This window comes from Rhinoderma darwinii, chromosome 9, assembly GCF_050947455.1.
Source record: "Rhinoderma darwinii isolate aRhiDar2 chromosome 9, aRhiDar2.hap1, whole genome shotgun sequence".
Taxonomy (NCBI): Eukaryota; Metazoa; Chordata; class Amphibia; order Anura; family Rhinodermatidae; genus Rhinoderma; species Rhinoderma darwinii.
The window spans coordinates 58,083,119-58,095,968 of record NC_134695.1 but is presented as its reverse complement, the minus strand read 5'-3'; positions in this window follow the sequence as shown (position 1 = coordinate 58,095,968).

Below are 12,850 nucleotides of genomic sequence, written 5' to 3'. Positions count from 1 at the left end.
ATGCTCCGTAATGCTGCCTCCACCATGCTCCGTAATGCCTCCACCATGCTCCGTAATGCCTCCACCATGCTCCGTAATGCTGCCTCCTCCATGCTCCGTAATGCTGCCTCCACCATGCTCCGTAATGCTGCCTCCACCATGCTCCGTAATGCTGCCTCCACCATGCTCCGTAATTCTGCCTCCACCATGCTCCGTAATGCTGCCTCCACCATGCTCCGTAATGCTGCCTCCTCCATGCTCCGTAATGCTGCCTCCTCCATGCTCCGTAATGCTGCCTCCACCATGCTCCGTAATGCTGCCTCCACCATGCTCCGTAATGCTGCCTCCTCCATGCTCCGTAATGCTGCATTACATACATACCCTAATATACATATACAATCGTGCCACACACACATACATACATATATATACCACATACATACCCCAATATACATATACAAACGTGCCACACACACATACATACATATATATACCACATACATACCCCAATATACATATACAAACGTGACACACACACATACATACATATATATACCTGCCTCCTCCATGCTCCGTAATGCTGCCTCCTCCATGCTCCGTAATGCTGCCTCCACCATGCTCCGTAATGCTGCCTCCACCATGCTCCGTAATGCTGCCTCCTCCATGCTCCGTAATGCTGCCTCCTCCATGCTCCGTAATGCTGCCTCCACCATGCTCCGTAATGCTGCCTCCTCCATGCTCCGTAATCCTGCCTCCACCATGCTCCTTAATGCTGCCTCCACCATGCTCCGTAATGCTGCCTCCACCATGCTCCGTAATGCTGCCTCCTCCATGCTCCGTAATGCTGCCTCCTCCATGCTCCGTAATGCTGCCTCCACCATGCTCCGTAATGCTGCCTCCACCATGCTCCGTAATGCTGCCTCCTCCATGCTCCGTAATGCTGCCTCCACCATGCTCCGTAATGCTTCCGCCACCATGCTCCGTAATTCTGCCTCCACCATGCTCCGTAATGCTGCCTCCACCATGCTCCTTAATGCTGCCTCCACCATGCTCCTTAATGCTGCCTCCACCATGCTCCATAATGCTGCCTCCACCATGCTCCATAATGCTGCCTCCACCATGCTCCATAATGCTGCCTCCACCATGCTCCATAATGCTGCCTCCACCATGCTCCATAATGCTGCCTCCACCATGCTCCATAATGCTGCCTCCACCATGCTTCACTGTGCGTATGGTGTTCTTTGGTGATTTGCAGTGTTGGCTTTGCGCCAAACATACCTTTTGGAATTATGGCCAAAAAGTTCAACCTTCGTCTCATCAGACCGTAAAAAAACGTTTTCCCACATGCTTTTGGCAGACTTGATGTAGGTCATTGCAAAATATAGCCGGGCTTGGATGTTTTTCTTTGTTAGAAAAGGCTTCCGTCTTGCCACCCTACCCCACAGCCCAGACATATGAAGAATGTGGGAGATAGTTGTCACATGCATTACACAACCAGTACCTACCAGATAGTCCTTCAGCTCCTTTATTGTTGCTGTAGGCCTCTTGGTAGCCTCCGGACCAATTTCCGCCCTGTCTTTTCATCAAGTTTTGACGTCCAGTTCTTGGTAATGTCACTGTTGTGCCAAATGTAATCCACTTTTTGATGACCGTCTTCACTGTGCTCCATGGTATAGCTAATGCCTTGGAAATTCTTTGGTACCCTTCTCCTGACTGATGCCTTTCAACAATCAGATCCCTTTGTTGTGTTGTAAGCTCTTTACGGACCATGGCTTTTGCTGTCACATGCAACAAAGAAAATGTCAGGAAAATCCTAATAGAACAGCTGAACTTTATATGGGGTTACTCAGAATCACTTTAAATAATGGCAGCTGTGTGCGGACTACTATTTAACATGAGTTTAAATGTGATTGGCTAATTCTGAACGCAACCACATCCCCAATTATAAGAGGGTGTTCACACTTATGCAACCACATTATTTTTTTTATTTCCCCCCCCCCCCCCCCCTCTAAATGATTTCAGTTTGTTTTTCAATGGAATTGTACAGATTATGGGTCATATTAAAGGTGGAAAAAGTTCTGAAATGATTAATTTTGTACTGACTTTGTAACATGACAAAAACCTGGCATTTTAATAGGGGTGTGTAGACTTTTTATATCCACTGTGTATACACACATATTTACCAAACTACATTTATTAATACATGTAAATACACACACCACATATATACATATGTACCAGAATTCCTATATATACCACATACATACATACATGCACACACACATATATATATATATATATATATATATATATATATATATACATACGAACACACACCAGAATACATACATACATAAATACTTTACAGAATACAAGCAACATACATACACCACATATATACATATACACACCCCATATATACTCAGTTCAGCTATACATAGAATAAATACACACCATATACCTAAAACATAATATACACACCTCATAGGCTGGGTTCACACGAGCACATTAACGTCCGTAATGGACGGACGTATTTAGTCCGGAAGTCCCGGACCGAACTCAGTGCAGGGAGCCGGGCTCCTAGCATCATAGTTATGTACGACGCTAGGAGTCCCTGCCTCTCCGTGGAACTACTGTCCCGTACTGAAAACATGATTATAGTACGGGACAGTTGTCCTGCAGCGAGGCAGGGACTCCTAGCGTCGTACATAACTATGATGCTAGGAGCCCGGCTCCCTGCACTGTGTTCGGTCCGGGACTTCCGGATGAAATACGTCCGTCCATTACGGACGTTAATGTGCTCGTGTGAACCCAGCCATACATTCATTTATATATAGCAGAATACATACATGGTGCATACATACATACATACATACAAAATATACAGTATATACAACATACATACCATAATAAATACATAAACACACATACATGCATAAGTACATAGATAGCATAATAAAAACACTGTATACATACATACAAAATATAAATAGAAACATAACGTATGCTTATATGCACATCATACATACATATATATATATATATATATCTGCACACACCATCGATATATACTCGTCCTTCTCAATGAATTAGAATATCATCAAAAAGTTAATTTATTTCAGTAATTCAATTCAAAAAGTGAAACTCATATATGCTATAGATTCATTACACACAGAGTGAAATATTAGCAGCAATTTTTTCTTTTAATGTTGATGATTATGGGCGGCTAACATTTAACCCCTTCCCGACATTTGTCGTAAGTGTACGTCATGGAAAGCCACTGCTTCCCGCAAAATGTTGTATACTTACGACAGATAGACACTGGCTCAGAGTCGGTACCATCATCCCCGGATGTTAGCTGTATCTTACAGCTGACACCCTGCTGTAATGGGGGGACCGAAGTTATCTTTTAACCCCTTAAATGCAGCGGCCAAAAGCGATCGCTGCATTGAAGGTGTTTGCAGCTTATCGGCACCCCAGAAATGAAATCGCCGGCATGTTGGTGGCTGCAATGGCAACCGGAGGCCTAATAGTGGCCTCCCGGTCTACCTAGTACAGAAAACTTCCATCCCCCGCCCGAAGTTGAGCCGGTGTCATCAGCGGTGGATGTCAGCTGTATGTTACAGCTGACATCCATCTGTAATGGCAGGAACCAGAGCTAGCTCCAATCCCTGCCATTAACCCCTTAGATGCAGCGATCGCTGCATTTTTGTGGTTGTCAGCAGATCAGCAGCTCTGCCCTGCAATCACAGATCTGCCGACTGCTACTATGGCAACAGGAAACCTAACAATGGCCTCCTGTTCTGCCATTACGCCGATTAGGCCCCACCCGGAAGCGAAGCGTAATTGGCTTGCTGTCAGTGAATGACTGACAGATCTAATACATTGCACTACATAGGTAGTGCAATGTATTGAAAAAATGTAAACAAAAAAGTTGAAAAAATATAATAAAAGTTTCAAGTAATAAAATAAAACACAATCGCCCTTTTTCCCTTATCAAGTCCTTTATTATTGAAAAAATAAAATAAACCATACATATTTGGAATCGCCGCGACCGTAACGGCCTAAACTATAAAAATATTATGTTATTTATTCCACGCGGTGAACAGCGTAAAAAAGAACGTAAAAAACTGCCAGAATTAGTTTTTTGGCCACTTTGCCCTACAAAAATTTAAATAAATAGTTATTAAAAAGTCGCATTTATCCAAAAATTGTACCTATAAAAACTATAGCTTGTCTCGCAAAAATCAAGCCCTCATACAGCTCCGTCGACGAAAAAATGTAAAAGTTATGGTTCTCACAACTTGGCGACAGAAAAAATACATTCTTTTTACTAAAGTAATTTTATTGTGCAAAAAGTTGTAAACCATCAAAAAGTTCTATAAATTAGGTATCGCCGGAATCGTACTGACCCGCAGAATAAAGGTAACATGTAATTTATATCGCATGGTGAACGCAGTATAAAAAAAAACTAAAAAACTATGGCAGAATTGCGTTTTTTTGGTCACCTGGCCTCCCAAAAAATAGGATAAAAAGTGATCAAAAAGTTGCATGTACCCCAAAATGGTACCAATAATAACTACAGCTCGTCCCGCAACAAACCAGCCCTCATACCGCTACGTCTATGGAAAATAAAATTAGTTAAGGCTCCAATAAGTCAGGAAATAAAAATATGCAGTTGTGCCGGCCTGAGGGGAACATTTCTTCTGTTTCAAGAGGTGATTTATCAGGGCCCTAAAATTATGGAACCAGGAAGGGGAGGGCCCAAACATATCTGCTGGAAGCGAGGGTGCCCGTATTATACCAGGACAACACTTCCCAGCAAAATTCCCCAAACTGCAAAGGTGCAGATTGTGGACCAAAATGGGGATAAGAAAGGACATTTATCAGTGCGACACCGGCCTGTGCATAAAGGTTTGTGTCACAGCGTAACACACATCTATGGATTATTTTATTGATTACCCCATTATTATACCCCCTGACTATGCCCCTGATGTACTCTGCCCTGCTTACATGTACCCCCACATTATAAACTGAAATACCAGTAAAACTCCAAACAAAACCACCGCCAAGCAAAATATAAGCTTCAAAAGCCAAATGGCGCTCCCTTCTGAGCCCTACAGTGTGCCCAAACAGCAGTTTACTTGCACATATATTGCACCCTTTTAACAATTTTTGCGGGGTGTGTCCCCAGTGGCATAATCTGGGCATGACATATTTGTCACTCAATTGGCATATCTGGGGAAAAATTTAATTTTTTTACTTTGCACCATTTGCAGCGCCTTGAGGGGTGTAGGTTCCAAAATGGGGTCACTTCTCAGGGGTTTCTTTTATTATTTCACATCAGAGTCTCTGCAATTGTGAACCAATACTTTGTAAGTCGCCAAATTAGGACTCAATTTCGCATGGTACTCTTTCACTCCTGAGCCCTGTCGAATGTCCAGGCAAAAGATTAGGGCCACATGTAGGGTGTTTCTAAAACCGGGAAAACACTGCGTAATAATTAGAGAGCTGTCTTGTTATGGGCACCACATATTAGCATATCTATGGAAAAAAATCCCATTTTCACTCTGCAACATCGAGTGCACACTCATTTCTGCAAAACACCTGCGGGGCTAACATGCTCACTACACCCCTTGGTGAATACCGTGAGGGGTGTAGTTTCCAAAATGGGGTCACTTCTGGGGGTTTCCACTGTTTTGGTCCCACAGGGGCTTTGCAAATGCTACATAGCGACCAGAAACCAATCTAGCAAAATCTGCACTCCAAAAGCAAAATGGCACTCCTTCCCTTCTGAGCCCTGCCGTGTGCCCAAAAAGCAGTTTATGACCACTTATTGGGTATTGGGAGAAATTGCTTCACAAATGTTGTGGTGCTTTTTCTCCTTTATTTTTTGAGAAAATTAAATATTTTGAGCTAAAGCTACGTCTTATTGAAAAAAATAAATACATTTCTTTTCACTGCCCAATTCAAATAAAATCTATGAAACATCTGTGGTATCAAAATGCTCACTACACTCCTAGATTAATTCATCAAGGGGTGTAGTATCCCAATTGGAGTCCCTTTTGGGTAGTTTCCACTGTACTGGTACCTTAGGGGCTTTGCAAAAACGACATGGTGTCAAGAAAACAATCCAGCAAAATCTGCGCTCCAAAAGCCAAATGGCGCTCCTTCTCTTCTAATACTTGCCGTGTGCCCAAACAGCAGTTTATGACCACAAATTGGGTATTGCTGTACTCCAGAGAAGTTGCTTTTCAAATCTTGGGGTTCTTTTTTTCCTTTATTTGTTGAGAAAATGAAAAATTTTGAGCTAAAGCTACGTCTTATTGAAGAAAAAGGATTGTTTTTATTTTCACTGCCCAATTCTAATAAAATCTATGAAACATCTGTGGGGTCAAAAGGCTAACCACACCGCTAGATGAATTCCTCAAGCGGTGTAGTTTCCTAAATGGAGTCACTTTTTGGGCGTTTTCACCGTTTTGTCCCCTCAGGGGCTTTGCAAATGCGACGTGGCCTCCGCAAACCATTCCTGCTAAATTTTGAGCTCCAAAAGCCAAATGGCACTTTTTCCCTACTAAGCCCTGCCGTGTGTCCAAACTGCCGTTTATGACCACATATGGGGTATTGTTTTACTCGAGAGAAATTGCGAAAGAGTTCTTGTGGAAATGAGAAAAAATTAGATAAACCTAAATTTTCTTTGAAAGAATGTAGATTTCCATTTTCACTGCCTACTTCCAATAATTTCTGCAATAAACCTGTAGGGTCAAAATGCTCACTATACCCCTAGATAATTTCCTTGAGGGGTGTAGTTTCCCAAATGGGGTCACTTTTGGGGGATTTCCACTGTTTTGGCACCGCACGAGCCCTTCAAACCTTACATGGTGCCTAAAATATATTCTAATAAAAAGGGGGCCTAAAATCCACCAGGTGCTCCTTTGCTTCTGAGGCCGGTGCTTCAGTCCAGTAGCACGCTAGGGCCACACGTGGGATATTTCCTAAAACTGCAGAACCTGGGCAATAAATATTGAGTTGCATTTCTATGGTAAAACTTTGTGTTACAAAAACAATAGATTACAAATTAATTTCTGAAAAAAAAAAATATGAAATTTGTAAATTTCACTTCTACTTTGGTTTTATTCCTGTGAAACGTCTAAAAGGTTGAGAAACTTTCTAAATGCTGTTTTGAATACTTTGAGGGGTGAAGTTTTTAAAATGGGGTAACTTATTGGGGGTTTCTAATATATAAGGCCCTAAAAGCCGCTTCACAACTGAACTGGTCCCTGAAAAAATAGCCTTTTCAAATTTTCTTGAAAATGTGAGACATTTCTGATAAAGTTCTAAGCCTTGCAACGTCCTAGAAAAATAAAAGGATGTTCAAAAAACGATGCCAATCTAAAGTAGACATATGGGGGATGTTAATTAGCAACAATTTTGTGTGGTATAAGTGCCTAACTTACAAGCAGATACATTTAAATTTAAAAAAAAATGCTAATGTTTGCAATCTTACACAAAATGTTGGTGTTTTTCACAATTAAAGAGGCTCTGTCACCAGATTTTGCAACCCCTATCTGCTATTGCAGCAGATAGGCGCTGCAATGTAGATTACAGTAACGTTTTTATTTTTAAAAAACGAGCATTTTTGGCCAAGTTATGACCATTTTCGTATTTATGCAAATGAGGCTTGCAAAAGTACAACTGGGCGTGTTGAAAAGTAAAAGTACAACTGGGCGTGTATTATGTGCGTACATCGGGGCGTTTTTACTACTTTTACTAGCTGGGCGTTGTGTATAGAAGTGTCATCCACTTCTCTTCAGAACGCCCAGCTTCTGGCAGTGCAGCACTGTGACGTCACTCACAGGTCCTGCATCGTGTCGGCACCAGAGGCTACAGATGATTCTGCAGCAGCATCGGCGTTTGCAGGTAAGTCGATGTAACTACTTACCTGCTGATGCTGCTGCAGAATCAACTGTAGCCTCTGGTGCCGACACGATGCAGGACCTGTGAGTGACGTCACAGTGCTGCACTGCCAGAAGCTGGGCGTTGTGAAGAGAAGTGGATGACACTTCTATACACAACGCCCAGCTAGTAAAAGTAGTAAACACGCCCCGATGTACGCACATAATACACGCCCAGTTGTACTTTTACTTTTCAACACGCCCAGTTGTACTTTTGCAAGCCTCATTTGCATAAATACGAAAATGGTCATAACTTGGCCAAAAATGCTCGTTTTTTAAAAATAAAAACGTTACTGTAATCTACATTGCAGCGCCTATCTGCTGCAATAGCAGATAGGGGCTGCAAAATCTGGTGACAGAGCCTCTTTAAATACTAAATGTACCAAGCAAATTTTAACAGTAACATAAAGTCCAATGTGTCACGAGAAAACAATCTCCGAATCGCTGGGATAGGTAAAAGCATTGCGAAGTTATTACCACATAAAGTGAAACATGTCAGATGTGAAAAATGAGGCTCTGTCTGGAAGGTCAAAAGTGGTCAAAGCGGGAAGGGGTTAAAGTCCTAGAATGGTCCTGGTGAGTAAAACAGAATATCAACATCATGAAATATGTCTCCTGAACAGCAATATAGTAGGTTTACTAAGTCTTTGTTTCTTGGCCCAATCTTCCTCTGGGTGGTCCGCAGAGCAGCAATTTGCAGCTATGAGTAGAGAGACTGAAAAACATTTGGTGTAACGATCATAATGATGCAATTAGTCAGTGCTCCCGAGAGCTTGTGATCTAATTCTGGAGCCTGGAGACACAATGAGTTCTTGCAGCACGTCAGGTTCTGCTGTTATCACTAATCTGACAGTTAACACCCATCCACCTGAGCAGCACATCACCCCGCAGGATCAATATTCCCCGCCAACAGCTCCTGCATGTAATAATATAATTATCATGATCTCTTACTTTCCATGTTTAGGCTTTCTTGCTATTTCAGATGTCACATGACGTGTCTATATAATGATGCTTTATTGCCTGTATTCCTGAAATAAACTAATAAATTATTTAAAGGGCCTGTCTGGTTTTGAAAAATTATTTTCAAAAAAACATAATAGGGAATTGTGAGTTAATGGTGGTTCAGGACTCTTAGCTATTAGTCAGAGCAAAGAGTGGCTTTCATTCTGGAGGATCCAGCATATCCGTACATTGTGTAATGCTTTATTTCTCCTGTGGAGGTGCTGCAGGGCAATTGAACTTTTGCTGCAGTGTTCCTATACAGATTACAGATGATTGCTGGGGGTCACAGCAGCGGGATAATCTACGTTCAATTTATTGTTGGGCAGGACCCTTATAACAAAGAGATTGCTCATTGTGGACAACCCATTTATGAAGAATACATTTTTTTAATTTTTTTGGTAGATAAAGAGCAATTTACATAGTGAACATGTGTGATTGCACCCTGGAACAAACAGAATGTAGGAGCTGCACCGTAGCATGCAATATGGGTGCTATCCTCAGGGGAAACTTGACGTGAGACCCCAAATACGTAGTCACAATCCAGAAAAAGAGGCAGCACTCCAGTGTTATAAAAAATCCAAACATTTTTATTCACCCAACATATAGGCAACGTTTCACCTTCCCATTTTTCTGGATTGTGACTGTGGTTGCACCCTTAGGCTGGGTCCCCACGTAGCATAAGGTAAGACCCGCAACAAATAGCAAATGTTGCGACCTTTGCAACGGAAACGCTGCGATTCTGACCGCAAAAATTGCAAATCTGAAAAAAAAATAAAAATAATAATTTTTGGGGTTTCAATTTAAGAAGAAATGTCCATACTTACCCCCAAGTGTTGTCATAGCGACACCTCCTTTTATTTCCGGATGTTCTCTGTGCAGCACGGCCTCCTGGGATGATGTTTCATCCCATGTGACTGCTGCAGCCAATCACAGGCTGCAGCAGTCACATAAGCTGCAGCATCATCCCAGATGCGATTCATCTGAAATGGCAGCGGTGATTCCAGATGAAAATTTGCACCACAATTTGGTTGGAATTCCTTGCAGGTACTTGGTTGGATACACTGCTTACTTTTACGCAGTGTATCTGACCTGTGGAAACATACCCTTAACCCCTTCCTGCAAATGAGCGTACAGGAAACGCCCTGAGGATGAAGCGGGCTCAGGAGATGTGTGTGCTTTATCTTCAGCCGGTGCCGGCTGTAATATACAGCCGATATCCCATTGCAACTGCGGCGATCACGGTTATCTCCGATCGCCGCCGTTTAACCCCTTAAATGCCGCTGTCAATAGCGACAGCGGCATTTAAGTGATTGACACAGAGGAAGGGGGCTCCCTCTGTACCCCATTGAACCCCTGCGATAAATCGCAGGGTGCCGATGGTTGCTATGGCAACCCGGAAGCCTAGAAACGGCTTCCGGGTTGCCAGGTATGGAAGCCTATTAGGTCCTGTAAAATGACAGTTAGGGTATGTTCACACTCTTAACAAAATACGGCTGAAAATACGTAGCTGTTTTCAAGCGAAATCAGCCCCTGATTTTCAGCCGTTTTTTAATCATACTCGTGTTTTTGATGAAAAACGGTTTAAGAAGTGACATGCACTTCTTTTTACGGGGCGTCTTTTTACGTGCCGTTATTTGAAAATGAGGTGTAAAATAAAGCCCCGTCGGAACAGGATGCCGCGTTTCCCATTGAAATCAATGGGCAGATGTTTGTAGGCGATCTGCTTCCGATTTTTCAGCCGTTACGGCCCGAAAAACGGCTGAAAATAGGTCATGTGAACATACCCTAACAATACACTGCATTACAAAAGTACATAAATAAGTAGTGCAGTGTATTGTACAGGGGATCAGAAGATCAGATCTTCAGGTAAGTGTAAAAAAAAGAAAAAAGTAAAAAAAATGTTGTAGATAAATAAATAAAAGTTTTATGTAATAAAAACAATAATCGCCCTGTTTCCCTGATCAAGTCCTTTATAATTATAAAAAAAAAACAAAAAAACTATACATAATAGGTATCACCGCTTTCGTATCTGCCTGACCTACAAAAATATATTATTTATCCCGCACGGTGAACACCGTAAAAAAAAAAAAAAAACTATGGCAGAATTTCCTGGTTTTGGTCACGTTGTTTCCAAAAAAATCTAATAAAAAGTGATCAAAAAGTCGTAAGTACCCCAAAATGGTACAAGAAAAACTACAGTTTGTCACGCAAAAAACAAGCCCTCACACAGTGATATCAACTGAAAAATAAAAAAGCTCTGACTCTCGGAACGCAATAATGCAAAACGACGGCCCAGACTAATTTATATGTGCAGCAGTTCTTCACCTAAAACCCCACGTCGTCATTTGCATCATCATCATTTGCAGCCCCCACTAGTAGACCCTGTAAATGCAGCAGAAAGTATGACATTTTTGGGTCTGTGCTACATATGGGGCTAGTGAAGAAGTCAAAGATTAGGCAATGCTGGAGTGCGGATATTTTATACAATATCACGGACACCCTTTATAAGTGCGACTACTGCACCCAAAAATTTGGCCTGTGCATAAAGTATTGGTTCAAAGCGTACATCACTATGCATCGATAATTAATTTTATTATTCATATACCCCATTATTACATCGCCGTTTTATGCCCTGATGTACTCCGCCCAGCTTACATATACCCTGATGTACTCCGCACAGCTTACATATACCCCGATGTACTCCGCACAGCTTACATATACCCTGATGTACTCCTCACAGCTTACATATACCCTGATGTACTCCGCCCAGTTTACATATACCCTGATATACTCCGCACAGTTTACATATACCCTGATGTACTCCGCCCAGCTTACATATACCCTGATGTACTCCGCCCAGCTTACATATACCCTAATGCACTCCGCCCAGTTTACATATACCCTGATGCACTCTGCCCAGATTACATATACCCTGATATACTACTCACAGTTTACATACATCTTAATGTACTCCGCCCAGCTTACATATACCCTGATGCACTCCGCCCAGTTTACATATACCCTGATGTACTCCGCCCAGCTTACATATACCCTGATGTACTCCGCACAGCTTACATATACCCTGATGTACTCCGCACAGCTTACATATACCCTGATGTACTCCGCACAGCTTACATATACCCTGATGTACTCCGCACAGCTTACATATACCCTGATGTACTCCGCACAGCTTACATATACCCTGATGTACTCCGCACAGCTTACATATACCCTGATGTACTCCGCCCAGTTTACATATACCCTGATGTACTCCGCCCAGTTTACATATACCCTGATATACTCCGCACAGTTTACATATACCCTGATGTACTCCGCCCAGTTTACATATACCCTGATGTACTCCATACAGCTTACATATACCCTGATGTACTCCTCACAGATTACATATACCCTGATGTACTCCGCACAGCTTACATATACCCTGATGTACTCCGCACAGCTTACATATACCCTGATGTACTCCGCACAGCTTACATATACCCTGATGTACTCCGCCCAGTTTACATATACCCTGATATACTCCGCACAGTTTACATATACCCTGATGTACTCCGCCCAGTTTACATATACCCTGATGTACTCCATACAGCTTACATATACCCTGATGTACTCCTCACATATTACATATACCCTGATGTACTCCGCACAGCTTACATATACCCTGATGTACTCCGCCCAGTTTACATATACCCTAATGCACTCCGCCCAGCTTACATATACCCTAATGCACTCCGCCCAGTTTACATATACCCTGATGCACTCTGCCCAGATTACATATACCCTGATATACTACTCACAGTTTACATACATCTTAATGTACTCTGCCCAGCTTACATATACCCTGATGCACTCCGTCCAGTTTACATATACCCTGATGCACTCTGCCCAGATTA